The sequence below is a fragment of the Rutidosis leptorrhynchoides genome, chromosome 9 (genome assembly GCF_046630445.1).
Source record: "Rutidosis leptorrhynchoides isolate AG116_Rl617_1_P2 chromosome 9, CSIRO_AGI_Rlap_v1, whole genome shotgun sequence".
Lineage (NCBI taxonomy): Eukaryota > Viridiplantae > Streptophyta > Magnoliopsida > Asterales > Asteraceae > Rutidosis > Rutidosis leptorrhynchoides.
The window spans coordinates 200,295,430-200,310,717 of NC_092341.1; positions in this window are offsets into that span (position 1 = coordinate 200,295,430).

Here is a 15,288-nt window from a genome sequence, read left to right on the forward strand (position 1 = left end):
TTTATTTTTTTCGACCTTTTATTTTTCGACGTTTTTCGACGCACTCTTTTTCTTTCTTATTTCTCGACGCTCTAGTTTTTAGAACATAGAATTTTCTATTTCTTCTCTACAAATTCAAAACGAAAAATTATTTTAAGCGGTTAAATTGATAGACATTCAAAATTTTCTGGTTCGTAGTAATAGTTGGATTTGTTAGTGGCGAGTTGTGGGCTTCCGATTTAAAGGGTCCTGGCTACCTGCTGCATCTATTGGCTATTCGAAACGTGGGCAAAATCAGAAAAGTTTATTAATTTGATAACTTATATAATTTTTATCTTTATAACTAATAGGATATTCAGTGAATGCACCGAGCAAAACGTTCACCACCTTTCATACGTTCACCACCCGTAACTCGATCAAGACATCTAGCCAATATTGTCGCCGTTGATTTTTCTCTAGAATCGTCATCTAGTCGACCAAGTACTCCAATTCAAATTTTCGATAATCCATTTTTTGAACCCGACCTCACAATTGAGAATCCGGAGGATATTCAAGGAAAATTCCAAGATCCTGAAACACTAATCATTACTCATGAACCACAAATCGTTAAATCAGAATCTTCTAGTGATTCAGATTCAACAAATTCAATTATGGAAGTAACTGAACCTCTAAGTATGGAAGACCGAATGAGAGCCACACGCACGGGCCAAGGTCACGCTATTATTAAGCCAGATATTAATGCGCCAGGTTATGAAATCAAAGGACAAATCCTACACATGGTAACTAATCAATGCCAATATAGTGGTACGGCAAAAGAAGATCTAAACGAACATCTTCGAACCTTTAATAGGATTTGTACTCTATTCAAAATCAGAGAAGTTGAGGATGAACAGATTTATCTCATGTTGTTTCCCTGGACTTTAAAGGGAGAAGCCAAAGATTGGTTAGAATCGTTACCTGAAGGGGCAATTGATACATGGGATGTTTTAGTTGAAAAATTTCTTAAACAATTCTTTCCGGCATCTAAAGCTGTGAGACTTCAAGGAGAAATAGTTACGTTCACACAAAAGCCAAATGAAACTCTATATGAGGCGTGGACAAGATATGAAAAATTGTTGAGAGGATATCCACAACATGGTTTAGATACTTATCAAATAGTACAAATATTCTACCAAGGATGCGATATCACTACACGAAAAGACATCGACATAGCAGCTGGTGGTTCCATTATGAAGAAAACCGCAACCGAAGCTCACAAAGTCATTGATAACACAGCCTCCCACTCACATGGGTGGCATCAAGAAAAAGATATCTTTCGTTCATCTAAAGCGGCTAGAGCCGATTCTAGCCATGACTTTGATTCCGTTTTCGCAAAAATAGATACTTTCGAGAGACGAATGAAAAAGATGAATAAAGATATTCACACAATACGAATTAGTTGTGAGCAATGCAGTGGACCACACTTAACGAAAGATTGTCATATTGAGCAAACGATGGAACAACGAGAGAATGTTTCCTACATGAACCGAAGGCGGGGAAATAATTATCAAATAATTATCAACCACCAAGGCCAAACGTCAATCGAAATCAAAACATTCTTTACAATCCAAATGGACCCAACAATAACTCGTATAACCAACAAGGTCCGAATAACCAACCAACTCAAAACAATACTTTCAATCATCAAAGACCTAGCTTGTATAAACCACCACAACAAACCGAAGAGAAAAAGTCAAATCTAGAAGAAATGATGGCAAAGCTAATGGAATCTCAAACACAATTTATTATATCTCAAACCCAAACAAATGAGAGGTTTGATCAGTCATTAAGAACTCAACAAGCTTCCATTTTGAATCTAGAAAAACACGTAGGTACTCTTGCTAGCATGATGAGTGAGAGGGAACAAGGAAAGTTGCTGAGTAATACTGAAGTAAATCCTCAAAATGAGAATGTTAATATGGTGTCAACAAATTTTGAAAAACCATCATCAGAAGATGGAAAGGTTTTAGATGTGAGTAACAATGAAGAATTTAAAACATCACCACCACCCGAGTATGTAAAGCCAGTGGTGGCACCATACAGACCACCCATCCCGTTTCCAAGAAAAGGAGTTGAGTATGAGCAAGTAATAGGTAATAAAGTTTGTGATACCTCTGGAAAGAAGAAGAAGAATAAGAAAGTGCAAGAAACAAAAACCGTAAAAGTAAACCCGGTGAAGACAGTTCCACCAAAACCTCCACCCAGGTTGGGTGATCCGGGTGAATTTATTGTTCCTTGTCTACTTAGTGATTGTGTCATGTATGATGCACTAGCAGATTTAGGTGCGAGTGTGAGTGTTATGCCTCTTTCATTATATAAGAGATTAGGAGTAGGTGAGTTAAGTCCAACGGAAATGAGTGTTCGACTCTTTGATCAAACCATTAGGCACCCAGTTGGAATTGCTGACAACCTACCCGTTCAAGTGGGTAATTTAACCTTTCTAGTCGAATTTACTATCATTGACATAGAAAAGGACCCAAACATTCCTCTAATTTTTGGTCGACCATTCTTAGCGTCCACCGGGGCGTTATTTGATGTAAGAGAGGGTAGAATGACACTTAGTGATGGTGAAAAATTGATCACCTTTGTGAGTCGAAAATCTAAATCTCCACCAACCAAAACCGTTGAACCAAAAAGGATTGGTAAGAACCATATTGTTTTACCAACTCCAACAGTAGTGCTTAACAATAATAAAACGCCTAAGTGTGGGGAAGATGAAGTAACACCTAATGATGACCTGATAACAAAGAACCCCATTGTTGATACGAAATTAAATGACCCCGTTATTGATAATTCAATGAAGAAACTTATTAAACGGATTCGTGATGCTAGAATTAAGGGGAACTTTAAGTTATATAACCGATTAGTATCCAATCTATCGCCTAAAGAAAAGGCGAAACTTGTTGAATTTGTAGATATTACACAGGAATCCAACCAATGGCTTAAAGCAAAAGTCACAGATATGCAAGTTGATTATGGTCCAAGAGAAATTGACAATGAAGTTAATCACAATTTCGACACCACAGCTACGTAAGTATGGGGAGGTTCATATGTTCTAAAAAGAAAATACTGTCTAGAGTTAGTTATTCTGTTCTCGTGTAGTTCCGAGAATGGAATCCGGTTGGTCTTTTCCACTAGCAGACACTAAAGAACTAGTTTTCTCCCCCCATTCTGAATTTTTGTTTTGTAGGTTTTGTATGAAATTAATATGCATTTTTAAATTTAATTTTTGTGTGATTTTAAAAAACAAAAATTACTTTATTTCATTAAGTTTAAAAAAATGATTTCTAAAATTCGTCGTAAGTTAAAGACTAGGTCATGGAACCGAAATTGCTTTACCCGAGTGCGGGGCGACAAATTTTGTTATCATTATTTTTAATATTATTGATCTAAAGTATACCAAAAAAAATTCAAAAACCCAAAAATCTTTACTTTTAAAACAATCGCTTTAAAAATGACAAATTTTAAATTTTGTCGAGAGACGGACTAGGTAAACATACTAAAACTACCTAAAGTAAAAGGAAACAAAATTTTAAAAAAATTATTCATTTAAATTGTTTTAATAAATAAAGGTTTTATAAAAAAATATATATATTATATATATGTTTGTAGTTTATCTCATGTACAAAACAGAGTAAAACAGCGCACTTTCAAAGATTAAGTTCAGCAAAAGCTACTAATTTTAACGACAAGACGTAAAATATCAAATGTGATATAAAAAAATATGTTTGCAAACTCGGTATTTTTAATCATTTTTCTACACTAATCACCCTCATGAATTTAAATTTTTACTGATTTCTTGCAAATGAGGGCATTGCATGATCTCAAGTGTGGGGAAGGGTTATAAATTCTCTCGGGTTTACACTTAGTTTAATTGCCAAATTTTGTGAAAATTTGAAAAATTTTCAACTAAATGAATTCAAAATCATGTTTACACATATTTATGAACGATAAAACTAGGTATTAATGTCGAAATTATTGTTACCTCTGAGAGAACATAAATGGAGAAACAACCCAAAACGTTAGAATTCATTTAAAATGAAATAGAGGAGAACAAAAAGGCAAAGAAAAAAATAAATAAAAACTAAGTGTGGGAAGAATTTATCAAGTTCTTTAAAACACATCACATATTTGGTACAGATTATTGAAGGTACTTTTGCTTTGGACTAAACAAATCAGTTTTACCCGATTTATTATAATACCTTTGAAAGAATAGATGGATCTACACGATGAATCAATTCCATCATTAAAAGAAAGTAAAGTCTTCTGAAAAAGACACGCGCTTCTTGATTTAGGTCAGGAAGTTGTCGTCCAGACCAGCTGTAGGTTAACGAAAAATCTAGAAAAGTCATCTCTAAAATTAGCAGGAAATCCACGGACCTCAGCATCAAACAGGGTCGCCAAGTGTTCAGATTTATCCTAACCATGAGAAGAATTTATCTCGTAAAATGGGGAGGGCGCCGTGCAAATTAGCTTGATAAGACTAATGAATCAGACCCCCAGGAAAGGATAATCTCCTTAAAGATTAAAAATCAGCTTTTAAGATTGATATTACTCAATCCTTGAGATTGAATTTAAAGATTGAGAATTACAAACTCATGGAATTCAATGATATCTAAACTCGAGCTTGAACGAGAAAATATTTTGATCAAATTAAAACTGATTTGTTTTCTGAAAACCTATTTTCAATGCATTCATTACCATTGAACGTAAAATCCTAAGAATTCACTGGAATTCATTAGGTCACCTGAACCAAATCGGGTGTCAACCGTAAGAACGGTGGTTTCATAGCATGGTCGAAGTCAGGACCTTGTGCCAGACCAAAAAACTATAGGGTAATCTTTACTATTGCTCCTACAAAGGATAGTAATTGCATCCGACACGATATAGACCATAATCAAAAGCATGTCACGGGACATTGCCTTAACAGTTGCTTGTTCAACGCTTTCCTTTACAACCGGACAATAGTTTACCAAAAGGTAATATCCGGAGCAAGTATACTGGACGTGTTGCTTTCCCAATACAAGGTTAGCAAGTGGGTGACACAAAACCATAAGTTTTGAGCTAAAATTTTCAAATCTGAAACCCACCAAATCCATAAAAACAATTTGCAAACACCGGTGAAGGGTTATTCTGGAAAACTTATCTAGGGTAAAAGCTAGAATAAATTTTCAAAAGATCAAATGTTTTCATAAAGATCCAATTTCCTTAAAGGATCTAAATTTTTATAGTCATGTGGGACTGTAAACCACATCGTTACTATCATTGTATATATCGCCGTATCAAAATCACTGATGTATAAAGTGTGAGAATAAAAAAAAAAGTGATTCGAGTGAAGTGTGATTTTATTTCAAAGTTCTGTATTGCTTGAGGACAAGCAACGCTCAAGTGTGAGGATATTTGATAGTGCTCCAAATGAACATATATTTAGGCACAATATCCTTCCAATATGTAAAGCTTTTAGTTGCAATTGTTCTATTTTTATATAATATTCGTTTAAATAAATAAGTGCGAAGACAAAAGAAGAAAATGACGATTTGAAGACGCAAATGACCAAAAAGCTCAAAAGTACAAAGTACAATCCAAGTGGTTTAAATTATTGATAAGAAACGTCTCAAAAGTTACAAGAGTACAAGACGCAAAACGTAAAGTACAAGATATTAAATCGTACGAAAGGAAGTTCGAAATTCAGGAACCGGGACCTGAGCCAACTATTAACGCGCGACGCAACAGAGCTAAAATTACAAATCAACTCTGCACATGAATATAATATAATATATATATAATTATATAAAATTATATATATATATATATATATATATATATATATATATATATATATATATATATATATATATATATATATATATATATATATATATATTAAATAAATATGCCGACAAGCTAGGAGCCAAAAAGTATGTGACCAAGAAATGATGGCCATGCGATCGCATGGCCAGAAGGCACAAATCTCATGCGACCGCATGAGTTACTGTAGCAGGCCACATTCTATAAATTCAGCATTTTTCGGACGAATTTAACACATCTTTTTCTATCTCTTACTCTCAAAATATATATTTATATTTATATTATAATTTTAATATTAAAGTTTAATAATAATAAGGTTATGTTAGCGAATGTTGTAAGTTTGTAAGTCGAAATTCTTTCTGTGTAACGCTACGCGATAAATAATCACTGTAAGCTATGTTCTTCCTTTTTAAATTAATGTCTCGTAACTAAGTTATTATTATGCTTATTTAAATCAAAGTAATCGTGATGTTAGACTAAAAATTAAGATTGGGTTATTAGATTTTGTACCATAATTAAGGTTTGGACAAAAGACCGACACTTGTGGACATTGGACTATTGACTATTAATAGATAGGTGGTATTGATTAATCGAATGACAACTCATTAGAATCTGTCGAACCTATCTTCAAATTAGTTAATCTAATAATTATTAAAATGATTATGTATGTTCTATTTAGTGACGTTTATACGACATCTTTTACGATCATTTAATTAATTATTCGGGTTGGGTAATTGATTATTCATTCTGATCAAGTGGGTAAATTAATATTCATATCTCATTAAAACAGGGGTGGATTACATACAAGGATAATTGGTGTAAGTTTTAACAAAGTAATAAAACCTTGGATTATAAGCAGTCGATAACCTGGTGTAATCATTAAACAAAGTATTAAAACCTTGTTACAGTTCGAATCCCTAATTAGTTGGAATATTTGACTTCGAGAATAAGGTTAATTTGACGAGCATTTTATAATTATGACCAATGGACTATTATGGACAAAAACCAAATAGGTATCAAATAATCCAGGACAAAGGACAATTAACCAGGGTACCAATTAATTAAAATCAAAACGTCAAACATCATGATTACGGAAGTTTAAATAAGCATAATACTTTTATTTCATATTTCATCGTACCTTTATTTTCTGTCATTTTAATTACTGCAATTTACTTTATCGCAATTTAAATTCTGTCATTTATATTATCGTCATTTATCTTTATGCTTAAAATATAAAATCGACAAACTGGTCATTAAACGGTAAAAACCCCCTTTTATAATAATAATACTATATATAATTATATATATTTTGTATAAATATAGTTGTTAAAAATATAGCGTTAAACTCAGTCGTCTCCCTGTGGAACGAACCGGACTTACTAAAAAACTACACTACTGTACGATTAGGTACACTGTCTATAAGTATTGTAACAAGGTTTAGGTATATTCCTTCCGTAAATTAATAAAACTTGTGTAAATTGTATCGTATTTCATATTAAAAATAAATACTATTTCGTACACCTTCGCTCACACATCATTGGTTAGCAATTACTTTTATCTCTTGAAAATAAGAAGAAGCATTGGGAAATTTGTCAAGAGTAATAGTAGAGAATTGTCTTTGAAGATAAAGTGCACGAGAATTTTTGTTGTCTTGGAATATGCTTTGAAGGCAGTTCCAGGCTTTAGCTGCTGTAGTGTTCGGTTGAAGGAATGTGTGGTGTAAATCATTGGAGATGATACTGTAAATCCATTGTAGAACTAAAACTTTAATTCATTTCCATTAAGGAGTTGAAGCAAGAGCAGTGGGTGGGGTTGTGATTGAGGATTCAGTTTCAGTGGTTTCAGAAGGAATGATATGATCAGGCACATCATAAGTGGTACAATGGATCTTAAAGAGTTCCGCCCAAGAAGCATATTGTCTGTTCTTAATTTAAAGAACAATTATAATCAAGTTCTTAAGTTGGTGATGGTGAGTGCAGGACGGAATGTTCATGAATCGGCCATTGTCTATTTGGATAGTGATGATTACAGAAGAAAATGTCAGAGAAAAGAAGGAACATGTTTTAGATGTTTAGGCCTGATACCATAATAGAGTTTAAACTGATGATCTCATTAATCGACTGATACTCAATATATACAGGAGTATTTTATCTCTAAGCCTAACCTATTGGTAACAAACTTTACACTTTTGTAGGCTAACAAACTATACATGAGACTAGGTAATTTTGTTTACCCGTACATTTACTTATACATACGTTATGTAGCAAATTTTATTGTATAGACTAAGACTACTTCCAACTATGACATTCTTCATTAGAAAGACTGACTATCACATCAGCGCTACCTCAACATTTTTTGAAAAAGACTTAAAAATACTAACCACTACTAACCATTACATATCTCTTTAGAAAGACTCACTCATTATTTAACAAACAACTAACTTTGTAAAATACTAGATGTATTTTATTTATTATACGTACTATTATATTTAAAAACAACACTTTAAGAATTTAAATAATATCATATGTTTGGTTTGTACTTGACTGTAGGTTTAGAAGTTGAGATTGATTTTTTTCGTTGTGACTATCTGATATGGCCGAAACGGACGGTTTTTATTCTCGCAGTGTCATCGGTGTGACGACCCGGAAATTCCTGACCAAATTTAAACTTAATCGTTATATGTTTCTGACACGATAAGCAAAGTCTGTAATGTTAAATTTCAAAAACTTTGAAATTATATTCATGTATTCACTTACCCTTCGACTGTTCTCGATGATTCACGAACAATTATGTGTATATAGATATGTATATATAATATATAGTTAAATTAATTAAAAAACGTTAACAAAGCATTAGATATATATAACGCTTTACATGAACGTAGTTGTTTCAATATATTTATCGACAGAAGTAAAAGATAATATTAAATGATTGAATTAATAGATACATTGTGATATATGGGTCTCTGTTGTAAGGTCCACTATAATTTGAGAAGTTAAAATAAATGTTAGCCCATAAATGAATTATATCAAACAAAGTTCTAGAACGTAAACGTTAAGTGATATAATAATATCTATTATTTAAACTATTTTAAATTATATATATTAAACTTTGAAATATAATTAGTTTTGAAAAACTAAATAGTATATTATTATTTAAATATTTCTATTATATATAATTAAACTACTGCTACAATAAATATATATATATAAATATGATTTCTAAATATAATTGATGACTGTATGTAAATTGTAATATATAGAAATGTATAAATAATAAAAATTAAATATATGTTATTATATATATGTTATAATTATTAAATATTATATAATTATTAAATTGTAGAATTAATATATTAAATGTAATTACAAGTTAATATATAGTTATTCTATTAAAAATGTAATTTCTACTTTCATTATTATTAATAGTAATATCAGTATTATGAATAATATTATTTTAATAAATAATATATAGTATAAAATATGACACATTTAAATTGTGACATTGTTATTAATATTACTAACATTATTGTTATCATTAATAATAATAATATTATTATTATAATTAGTAGTGAAAATATAATTTTAGTTATTATTACGATAATTATCATTATTACTCAAAACTATTATCTTTATTTAAAATTAGTATAAACATTATATTTTTATTTCTGTTACCAATATTCTTATTGTTATTAGTATTATTTAATATTATTATTAATTCTATAATTATTAATAGTATTATTAATATAATTATTAATATCAATTATAATATATAAATAATGATATAAACTGCGTGATTTTATTTTTATTTCATTATCATCTCTCTCTTTTTCTTTCTTTCTTCTCTGCCCGTGAACCTGCTGTCGACACCATCACTTTTACAAATCAAACATGAGCAAATTCTTGTTGGCCACTTCAAATGTTCAATTACTACAATCATCTTTTATAAATCATTGCTAACCAAACAGCAAAGGAAATCAAAAACCCAGTTAGATGTCTCTGTCGCCATAACAATTATGCTATATCTCGAAATCAATTCATATTTCAAAAACTAATAATGCAGAGTTCTTAGGAATCACCCAGTTAAACTTTCTGTAAGTTTTCATTCTTTAATTCCTCAAATTAAGTATCAATTTTGAAGTCAAAGTTAATTACAAAAATGTCAACTATTTTGTTCTTCAAGGAATTTGGATTGGTGTTGATGTTTTCGGATAAATTGATGATATAGAAGGTTTCTAGGAGCGATTTGGGAAATGTTTCATGAAGGAATCGAGGTGTCAAAACAGCTCAATCTCAAAAACTAATTTGTTGTTCTCCGTTATTTTTTTAACACAGCTACTGCTGTAAATGTTTTTTTCTTTTCTAATTAATTCAATCCCTCAACACATGCATTCGTAAATAAATTTCAAGTCTTTAATTAAAATAATAATTCGCGGTTATGATTTGATTGTTTCCAGTCATTTTGGTTTTGGTCTTGGTCGAATGAAATTGATGAGGAAAAAAGGAAACAGATGCGAGATATTAAGTTATAGGATGGGTTTTAATCAGAAAAGAAATGACAGATCGATGGTTATGGGTGTTTGTGTGTGTTCGAGAGATCTCAGGTTCGAGCCCGGGCGGTGGTGTTATTTTTTTTAAAAGCTATTTTTGAAGGTAGCCTATTTTTATTTATTTATTATTATTATTATTATAATTATTATTATTATTATTATTATTATTATTATTATTATTATTATTATTATTATTATTATTATTATTATTATTATTATTATTATTATTATTATTATTATTGTTATTATTATTGTTATTGTTATTGTTATTATTATTATTGTTATTATTGATTATTGCTATTATTACTAAGTATTATAATTAAAATTAGTATTGTAATTATTATTAGTATTATCATGATATTAAGTATTATGACCATTATTATTATTATTAGTCTTGTAAGTATTATTAATATATTTATTATTATTAATTTTATCATTATTATTATTGTTATTATGATGATTATGATTATTATTACTAATATTGTTATTATTACACTTACCATTATTGTTATTGTTATTATTATTATTATTATTATTATTATTATTATTATTATTATTATTATTATTATTATTATTATTATTATTATTATTATTATTATTATTATTATTATTATTATTATTATCATTAAGTATTAGAATTATTATTATTAGTATTATTATTAGTAAGTATTATGAATATTAGTCATTACTGTTATTATTACTAATATAAGTATTAGTTACCGAATATTATTATTGTTATTATAACCCTAATTGCAATTATAACTATTATTATTATTATTGTTATTACTAATATTATTATCAATATAAGTATTATTGTTAAGTAATATGATTATTAATATTATCATTATTAATATCAAAAACTACCTTTTAAACAGATAAATATTTTGTACCTAAAATATACTTGTTACATATGCTATAATTATAATAAAATTTCACATAACTATATATATCAAACCTATTAATATCATTTATATAAATACATACAAATAACAAACTATCAATTTTTAAATATAACATTAAACAATTATGTATATAAATATAGATATATTAATATAACTATATAGATATTAACCATTATGAATATATACACAAATTAAACATACATAATATATAAATTAAAGATATAATAAATAAATTTGTTCAGTTACGATTATTATGTTTTAATATATATATAAATGATATAGGTTCGTGAATCCGAGGCCAACCCTACATTGGTCAATGTCGTCATATGTATTTTTACTACAAAATACAATATTGTGAGTTTCATTTGCTCCCTTTTTAAATGCTTTTGCAATATATTTTTGGAACTGAGAATACATGCACTATTTTTTATAAATGTTTTACGAAATAGACACAAGTAAGCGAAACTACATTCTATGGTTGGATTATCGAATCGAATATGCCCATTTTTAGCTTAGTAACCTAAGAATTAGGGAACAATACCCCTAATTGACGCGAATCCTAAAGATAGATCTATGGGCCTAACAAACCCCATCCAAGGTACGGATGCTTTAGTACTTCGATTTATTATTATACAGATGAGAGGATTCTGTTTTGGGATATTCAATATGCATCTTGTTAATGTCAGTTACCAGGTGTTCACCATATGAATGATTTTACCTATATGCAGACGAGAGGATTCTGCTATGGAAATTATGTTTATAAATATGAAAATCTTGTGGTCTATTAAAATTATGGAAATGATCGATTATGATAAACTAATGAACTCACCAACCTTTTGGTTAACACTTTAAAGCATATTTATTCTCAGGTATGAAAGAAATCTTCCGCTGTACATTTGCTCATTTTAGAGATATTACTTGGAGTCATTCATGACATATTTCAAAAGACGTTGTATTCGAGTCATTGAGTTCATCAAGATTATTATTAAGTCAATTATAGTTAGATATATTATGAAATGGTATGCATGCCATCAACTTTCGATGTAATGAAAGTTTGTCTTTTAAAAATGAATGCAATGTTTGTAAAATGTATCATATAGAGGTCAAGTACCTCGCGATGTAACCAAATGTAATGTATTCGTCCAGATGGATTAGGACAGGTCATTAAAGTCGGGCCGCGGCTCGCCAGGATCAGCCACTCAAGGGGGAGGTACCGTTTTAAATTTATATTTAGCGGGGCCTAAATCTTACTACTCCTTATAAGTAAGGGAAGTATGACCTAGAGTCGTATTTTTGAGATATCAGTAGAATCAAATCTATATTTTAGCCTAAGATAGTTAGGGAGTAGTGGTTATTTAATTTTGGAATTTTTCTAATTTATAAGACAGATAAAGTAAATGCGATAAAATTCGTAATTCAGATAAGGTTAAAGTGAGTGCATACTATGACTTCATTAGTTATTTTGCCGAGATTATGGAATGCTGGCTCATGAATAGGCAGAGGCCTTGTATTTATTACACTGGTCCTAAACGCCCCTGTCATAAGATATGTCACTGGGTACTGCGTTAGGCTTGAAGATTCTGAATAGACAGCAACGTCCCTTACCCCCGACGCCCGTGCAGTCTGACTACAGGCATGCACGTTCTGACGGCTCATCCAATTGAGCGACTAGGTTGGGTGACATATTAACATTCTGAAATGGTCTAAACTTTCTTAAGCATAATAGAATACATAGTTTACCATATCCGAGAGACGTGATGTGTTTCAATGCTTTCGTTAATGATTGGTCTTAAAAGATAGTTAGGCCCTTTAAAAAGAGTTCAACCATAAAGAACACCATGGCCAAGTCAAGCTGACTTGCATGAACACGTTCGATTATCCTAAAGGCTAAATCCTTTATGTGTCTAAACAAACAGTTCCTTAATTAACTAAGAATCTCTCAAGTAGGGTGCAATGCTTGAGACCGCGTTATGGTGCAGTGTACTAGTCAACACTAACCGGGTTCCATGGCCTTACTTAGCAGAGGTACAGCTTACAACAACCGCTGTGCTTTAGCGTGCACGTACGAAGTTTATATGCTTGGTGACTATACTAGCATGGTCTATGACCGACAATGTACTAAGGGTCTAGTCAGATGTTTCACTACGAAAGAGTCCTCAGTCAGAGTCCAAAGCTTGATAGACTTACTACAACCGGTGTGCTTCAGTCGATCTTATGTTGTATCCGATAGACTTCTCTTACCAAGGGGTGACACAGATAGTATACTCTGAATCGGAGTTCGCGACTTCCCAATAACAGAGCCTATAACTACGTTTTATTAGTTGGAAAAGCGATTGAGTTTAAAGCATAATCGGAAAGCATTTCGACAGCATACACAAACCATAATATTATTTCGGCATTATAACTGCTTACATCATAGCAAACACTAAAGATAACTACTCGCTAATCATGGCAACAATATCATAAAACATTATATAAGATAAGGGATAGAAGTACCACTAGATTAAATGAGTTCTGAATACAAAACTGACAACTTCAAACTCCAGACCGATCCTAATACAATCTTCAGCGTTCTTCTCCGGGTACTAGTTTTTCCGCACGGAGTCGAAGGCCTTGAGAGTATGACTAATATTGTACAAGAGAGAGAAAGAAGTGAATTGAAGTATGTGTTGGAATGAATGACAAAGACCCTTTAAATAGACAAAAATTTTGCCTGCAAACGGCTGGCAAGCCGTTTGGCAGGCCGTATTTGGCAAGCCGTTTGCCAGGCAAGCCGTTTCTTGGGGCCGTTTGCTGGACCATTTGGCAGGCCGTTTGCCATACTGGAAAGCCGTATGGCAGGCCGTTTTTGGTGCCTGGTCAGCCTTGATTCACGGGATCGTAACTCGATTTCTTGTCTTTCACCGTTTTCGCTCTAGAATCTTCGTTTTAGCTCCGATTCTCTTGATTCTTTTTGCACCATCTTCGTAATTACTTGTTATTCAATTATAACTAATGAAGTAGGTATTTTGTCGAAAAAGTTCGAATCTTTCTTGTTTTTGGGCCTTAATACCGGGGTGAAAACGTGACTTTTTAGCCAATATCAAATATCCCACACTTAGACTTTGCTTGTCCTCAAGCAAACTCTCATTTCCTTAAGAATCTTTTCGGATTTTCTTTTCTAATAGCCTAAGCGGTTTGATTTTATTATAAGAGCAAAAAGATAAGGTGAGTCATCTATGTTAGGATTTAAAATTATCTTTGCAAGCATGTGAGGAGGTTACATGACATAGGCTAGCTTTCACGGGTCACTCAAATCACTCATGTGTTTAGGGTTCCCTATAGATCTAAGAAATGAATACACTCATTGCCAGTCATGCTGCACCCATTGTCATAGGCTTGATAAAAACTCAAATCCTTGCTGCTAATGTGAGAACGGTAGTAATCTTAGCTTTATGGGTCATTTGTCAATGATGGAGAGGGATTTTGGAGTGGTAGTGAAGTTGTTTTTTGAGGGGTGAAATAAAAGGGTAATGTAGCCTTTATACAGACTTTTATTCGGATAGATAGGAGTGCTGAAGTATTTTGAGAAGTACTTTTGAACTTTTCTTCATTTGATAATCATTTTCGGTAGAGTTCTCTTCGGCATTTCTCTTTATTAAGTTCTGCTCCTTTTTTAGAACTTTATATATATATATATATATATATATATATATATATATATATATATATATATATATATATATATATATATATATATATATATATATATATATATATATATATATATATATATATATATATATATATATATATATATATATTTTTGGAGACTACATCTCGAGAAACTTTTTGCTGGTAAACTTTTTCAAGACCTTTGCCATGATACTTGAGAGGTTTATAACATCGGATTTTCGAAAGGAATCTCGTTTTTTGGATTTTTCGAGTAAATAGTAGAGGTGATGTGGATGTGGTGGTGGAGTAGAAGTAGTGGAGGTGCGGAAGGCTTATGTTTGACAAATGGCTAGCTCT